Below are 6,973 nucleotides of genomic sequence, written 5' to 3' on the forward strand. Positions count from 1 at the left end.
ATTGTGACACAGGTCTGTTGACAAAGGAGCAGTCCTACAATTCTCATGCCCATGTCGCACCATAACAGAGCTCCATGAAGCAGAAAAAAATTCCTTCACGTGTATCAGCCCTCTTTGACAAGTTACATAATGCGAGTCGTTCTTGGCGGCGGTAGAATTCACTTGAATCGCCTGACTGCACAAATCACTTTCCACATGACAGCACGAGCTATTGGGAAAATCCAAATGAGAGTTGTTTGAAGCATAAAAAAACTGAGACCATTGTGCTGTTTTGTCATGTGGTGCCAGTGATGTTTTTATACACACTGACAAGCCACGGACAAATTATTGTTAGTACATGGGCGCATCTGAGCAAGCAAATTGATTGATCAGATTCAATACGAGAGAATACGAGGGGAGCCGCGGCGCGTGAACACGCAGCGGCTCCCCTCTCCCGGCAAATTGCCGTTTTCATGTTTATGTTTGTTAAGTAATTATAAGTACCTTGCATGCTGGGTTCGAGAGGACAGTAATTTCATCTGTCCTGTATGTCATGCATATTAGCATATTTGACAATAAAGCTTGACTTTGTAGTGAGACACAGTTTTGACAAATTGTAAATGTAAAATTTTATTTACACTTTGCAATATTTGCAATAGTGTACCACTGCACTACAAATTATAAGATTAGGCATAATGTTAGACAGTGCTTTGAATAGATTTGTTTGTAAACATGTATGCTAGAGCCAAAATGTGTCTTCTGCTATTAAAGGACAACCAACATCACTTTTTTGTTTCCTAGCTGACATCAGAAAAACGTTTTAAACGCATCTAAAATACCCAAAACACGCAGGATGATATTTTAGTCAAATGCAAAACACAAATAAAAATGACTAAGTGTCTAAAAACTACTTCAATTTGAAACCGGAAGTGGCCAGTTTCAGAAGGTCCCGCCCCCTTGTTTGTAATGTCATGCCAGACGTCTTGCCTTGCTCGACAATCAAAACAATGGCTTCAGATTGTTACTCATCCAGTTATGAATATAATGTAGCACTGAATGTAGCACCGAAAAGAGGCAGAAGATGGCGACAAAGTCCGTGGAAACGGGCTGATTTTTTTCCTGAGAATTTTTGTCAGCGAATATCAAAATAGATGCTCGGTGCAACACACAACGACTCACCATTGCGTTATTTGTGTTTTCCTTCTAATTTCGCCATCAACACAGATCAAGACGAAGTTTTCAGACCAAACAAAGTACCGCAAAATGCATTGACGTGATGAAAGGACTGCTACAATGTGTCCTTTCTCGGTCAGGGGCGTTCCTTCCGTGACGTGACGTGAGGACTCGTCACCAACTCAAAAACACGACTTCCGGAATATTCAGCGCGAGTCTTAAAATATAAAATGTAGCTATATGCGGTGAAATCTTTGTAAAATACGCTCAGTAGAAGTCATTTGAAGCGATTTTACAAATTATGGACACAACTTATCGAGAGGCGTCGGTTGTCCTTTAAACGTTCCACTAAAGTCAAGGTTGCATATTTTCTCAACATTTACTTGTAAATAAAAAATGGTAATAAGTCACAAGGTGGAATTCATCGTCCCTTTGGTGACTTCACATTTTCAACACCTGCTGTAGTTTGTGATGTGCCATATCTTATACAAGATTTGGCCATTGTTGCCAACAGTAAATAAAGACAATAAAAGTTGATAAGAGGGAACATACCTTGCCATTCTTGCAGATGAACAACAGAAGTGAACAGATGTGTGCTAACTTAGCCTGGAGCGATTTATCAACTCATGTATGAAGCTCTTGCAGCCCTACTTGACCTGCCAAGTGTCTTCTTGGAGATTCACCGCAGGCTGGAGGGCGGATGATTTCGTGGGGTGGTAGTAATTTATGGGCTCACAAATGAAATTTAGTCAGCTCATCCAAACAAGTCTGTTATCAAAGTTCCAGCAAAATACATTTTTGGATAATTTTAGTCTGACAACTTAAGTGTCTGTACTCTTTACCGAAAGCCGTACAAGATTAACCAGTTTGAGAGTAATCATTGGAAGCAGAGCCTGAGGAGTTGCCACAATCTTAAGAGCAGATCCAACACTTATTAACCAATCACAAACTGCTGACAGCACTTCCAACAGCCACCACTGCGCATAGTTAATTATAGCTAAACACTGTATTTTGCACTAGAAGCCAATTTGTCCTGCTTCTAATGCCAAATGACTTCCGTGGTTTTAATTAAGTACTCTAAGAAATCTAAAATTATTTGGGAAGGAAATACGGCAAAGCCTGCTCATCCACTTCATCCAGTCACTTTTTTGGAGCTCCAATTTATTGACGGGCTCCAATTTAGCTGCTTTGAAGGACTTGCCGGCATAACAAAGAAAAGACAAGGAACATGGCGAGCTGGTGTAGGTACTGGTAGTAAATGGACATTCCCTTTTGTCCTAAACACATGGAGATGAGTGAGAGAAATGGAATGACATGACAAATTTTCACTATCACGGTACAGTGAGGCACTTTTATCAGTGTAAGCAAAACCCATCATGGGGGCACACCCCTGCGTGGAGACACGAGTCAGGTCAGCCACTGACACCATTATCAAGCATGAGGGTCATCGCTGGGAACTAGTATGTAACTGTCTTAAATGGTTCTCATCTGGTTATTTTGCTGCAATCACCAGCAGATCCCAAGGAGCACTGTACACACACAGAGCGCTCTTTGACCGACAATCACAAGACTGAAATCCTTCCAGCTTGTCATAGTTGTGCCGGCTCTTGGCAAGACGTTTAGTCTGTGGACAAAGATATGCTACGACAAACCAAAACAGTTTTACCATCGAAACAAACTACAATTTTATGAATCCATTCCAGTTCCTCAATCCCTCAGCAACCAACATTTTTTGTATGATGTTGGACTGTGAATCTCCTTCCCCTCACCCCAATTCATATATAGTAAAGTCTCGTTATATCGATATTCTCGGGAGTCCGAAAAAATATCGATATAACCAGGACTATCGATATATCCGACCCTGTGCGCATGTAATTTTCTCCTTGCGTTCATAGAAATAGTATCGTAATAAGCGGTACTATCGATATAACCGATATCGATATAACGAGACTTTACTGTAATATCTGAAAAGAAAGTTGGTCTTCATGCTAATTTTGGCTAGCAACCCAAAAGTGCACAAATAATAAATAAGCAAACAAATAAATAAATAAACAACTAAATCAACAAACATATAAATAAACAAACAACTACATCAACACACAAATAAATAAATAAATAAATAAATAAATAAATAAATAAATAAATAAATAAATAAAGAGTTAGTGGCGAGTGTGTGTTACTTCCGGGTTGAGTGACCTCTGGCGCGAATGGCTGCCGCTGCTCACCTGCCCCCAAAAAATTTGGTGTTCTCATCCTGCAACTGTAAAGTGTCCTTGAGAGTTTTGAAAGGTGCTTATAAATAAAATGTATTATTATAATTAATTAATAGAAAAGGTTCTTAGGTTTGGTGACTTGCAACTCAAGATACAACATTAGCTACTTAGCTCAAAGCTACAAGTGAATTTTTAGTGAATTTAAGAGAAAATGATGTAGTACGATTCAATTTGAACATTGGTTTTGTTTTTCTACTTCTTTCATTCCTTTCCTCTTCCTTTAATAACTTTGCTGCTGTGAAATTTACATTTCTCCACTGAAAGACTAATAAAGATACATCCAATCCAATCCAAATTTGGTCATGTTTATTGTGTACGTACAGCAATTGAAATAAAATACACCTATTATTAACTGTATAGGCTTAACAATATACTTGTTCTTTTTATCAATGGATGCTTCAGCTTCGGGTTTGCTTTCAAAACTTAGCTGGCGTGTGCACATTTTTAGTATGGTGTCCCTGATCCACACTTTGATCATCTCCTCTTTCATATATAACTGCTTACAACAAAAAGGCTGCTGAAAAGTGGTTAAGATTGAATAACTGTTTGTGTCTTTTGTGTTATGTAATATTATTTATTTTGACTTCAGGATGGTGCCGCGAATGTGACTGGCTTTTACAACACCTCCTATACAGATGCTCCCTAACGTACGAACGAGATACGTTCCGAATGGTCGTTCGTAAGGTGAATTTGTTCGTAAGTTGCTTCTGTGTTATATTTTGTATGGAATGTATGTTTAAGGTTTATATATGTTTAAGGCTTGTATAAGTAACCTGTATTGGTTTGTCCTGAAAAATAAACATTTAATAAAATAAATGCTCTATACAAATGAGTTACTTGTTCTGTAGCCACAACGGGAAACACGCCAGTGTCTTATTGTGCCGGTCCCAAGCCCGGATAAATACAGAGGGTTGTGTCAGGAAGGGCATTCGATGTACAAGATTGGCCAAAACAAACATGCGAATGAAACCTGCGAATGAAGATGGAGGACACTGATTCGCTGTGGCGACCCCTTGATGGGTAAAGCAGAAAGGAAAAGCCGAAAGGAAAAGAATAAGACATGTACAACTGGAGAGAATACTACATATGTTTGAGAGAGAGCTCTCACAGTGCCTCACGTTGAAAAGAAGCATTACTCAGAAAAAGGTGCCCAATACAAAATCTAACTTACAGCATATCTGCCCAAACATACCGGCAAAAATGCTTGTATGTACCGTTGTTCATAACTCGAATGTCCAGAAGTAGGAGAGTGTCTGTACTTGTTCTTCTGCTTCTTTTTCGTTTCCTCTTCCTCTCATAATAGTGCTGCTGTGAATTTCTCAATTGTGAGACTCATAAAGGTTATCAAATTTCTAATAACTAATTAAATAAAGGGATGGGAGTGTCATTTAATGTGTCTGAGACACAAATTAATGTTGAAATCCTGTTTACAAGATTAGTGCTATCAAAAAAGTCGCCTCGCAATGCGGTGGCACATCTTTCTGCGCTGTGAAGAATTGCATAACCCACAGATGCTGCTTACAAGGACTACATTTGAGTTTAAAGAGTAACAGGCTGGGCACAGGAGGTGAGATTTTACCCCTCAAGACACAGCAGAGCATTTGCATGACTAATTTCCATTTCAAATAGTTTCAGCCAGTGTGGAATAACTTTGTTGTCTCCCAGGCAAATTCAGCAGAAACACAGGAACTTCCGAAAGGAAACCACAGACATGCCGTCCTACACGAATCCAAGACCATATAAATATATACATACAGAATACATTACATTGTGAAAATATGAACGATCACAGCAGCAAATGAATCACAAGCTTGTAAAAGAAAAATATCCTCTCAAATTATGTACACCTTTTCCTGGGCTACACGATCCATTTGCAAACAAATAATTTCTGATTGTCAGAAGATATGAACACACAAGGCCATCTTACCTGGCCCCAAATTGAAGTTATTATCGTCGTTATGCATGAAAGTAAAGACTGCAACCAAAGCCCCTTGTGTTATTTCAGCACAATTTGAAATTTCTCTTTGGCTTCCTCTAAAACATTCATCACTATTTCTCATCACAGTGGACACCGTGTAATTGCAGTTTCTGACAAATCTAACTTCGAAATGTATTACATGGAAATCAAGGAGAGTGAACAACAAATACTAGTGAACTGGACGATCTGCTATTATTAGCTTGTCTATCCTATTAGCCGTAGCAAGACATTATATTTGATGGGGAAAGCAATTCAAATAACTAGTTTTCATGACTGTTCGTTACATTTACATAAAGCAAAAGAGAAGACTTCACAATTACTATTAAGTGAATAAATCATGATGCTGCAATAAGAGAAAACGCACCCATCCAGCACATCATTGGGTACACCTTCAAAGTCGAAGGAGATCCACAAGAACAGCAGAGTAATAAAAACACACATTTGGAACAGAAATTGAGAGGGACGTATTGTATTTAGTCATTTTTTTGTGTTTTGTGTGAGTATAAAACACGTTTACCGTTGTTTGAATGAATAAATAGGAAACGTTGTTTTGTGAACACCCCTGTCACAGTGTCAATGACTACTTGGGAGAAAATTGATAGCTTTAGTATTCTCGTGAGTTTTTAAATCAGACTTGAATGAAATGGACAGTGACTAAATGGGTTCAATTCAACGAGAGCAAGGTGAAAAATAATGAAGTGGAATAGTTTGTTCTAGATTATCACCAACAATCACATGTTGTTTACGATGCATTAATATTGAATATGAATACGTAGAGTTGATGAGCAGTAAATTCACCTACTCCCCCCAGTTCCCCATACTAAAAACATTAAGAAGAAACGAGACAATGACAATGTCATATACAAACGTACGTGCACCTTTTGTCAACTCTGGTTAAAATATTTCCTTGGTTTATTGGATCCAAACAAACCTTACCTGCGAGTCGACTTTTCCCGAGAGCAGAAGAGCAGGAAAAAAAAGGCTGGATGTTTTCTTCGTCTTCGGCGTTGGTGCTACCTTTCGCTTCAGTCAAATCCAAAAAATATGAATAAATTTGAGTCAAGTGTACGTCCAACGCGATCAGACAGACTTAACTATTACTGTCACAAACTATCTGACGATAACATCAGGCAGTCTGACCAGTGGGTATGTAATCGTACGCGCGCGTGCATGTGACAGAGTGTGTGTGCGCGCGCGCCGAATGTCACTCGCGGTGCCATTCAAAGCGACATAACTTTGAAAAAAGACTCACAAACGCTACCTGCTGGTCGTAAAAGGTAAAATTCAACTGTGGGGTTGAAATGCAAATTCATTCTCACATTATGAAAAAAAATATTTGTTGTTTCCTTCAAGTGTCATCTCAAAAAACATCAACCGACAAGTATCACTGTAATGGCAAACATTCAAATACGTTGTTAATATTGCCAAGTTCATAATACATAAAATTTGTATTACGTATTGTGAAAATCAGCAAGCTTTGTGGAAGCTGCGTGTGTGTGTGCGTGCGTGTGCGCGCGTGCGTGCGTACGTGTGTGTGGTCAAGGGGTGTGGGGTCAAGGATACAAGAAAA

At 38.9% G+C, this 6,973-nt stretch overlaps 1 protein-coding gene across 2 annotated transcripts in view; it reads right to left on the reverse strand.

Moving 5' to 3' along the window:
* The window catches only part of pip5k1bb (phosphatidylinositol-4-phosphate 5-kinase, type I, beta b), a 41,534-nt gene extending 34,970 nt beyond the window's left edge, over nucleotides 1-6,564 (reverse strand). Inside the window, exon 1 of one of the 2 annotated variants that reach the window (XM_088994254.1) lies at nucleotides 6,340-6,564. The gene's annotated coding sequence lies outside the window, so the exon portion shown is untranslated. Of the gene's footprint in view, nucleotides 1-1,704; nucleotides 1,930-6,339 lie in introns of those variants that run through there. The other variant, XM_088994255.1, reaches the window with a different exon arrangement.
* Nucleotides 6,565-6,973: the final 409 nt, after the last annotated feature.

Source organism: Hippocampus bargibanti, linkage group LG04, assembly GCF_051943395.1.
Source record: "Hippocampus bargibanti isolate YZ-2025 linkage group LG04, ASM5194339v1, whole genome shotgun sequence".
Taxonomy (NCBI): domain Eukaryota; kingdom Metazoa; phylum Chordata; class Actinopteri; order Syngnathiformes; family Syngnathidae; genus Hippocampus; species Hippocampus bargibanti.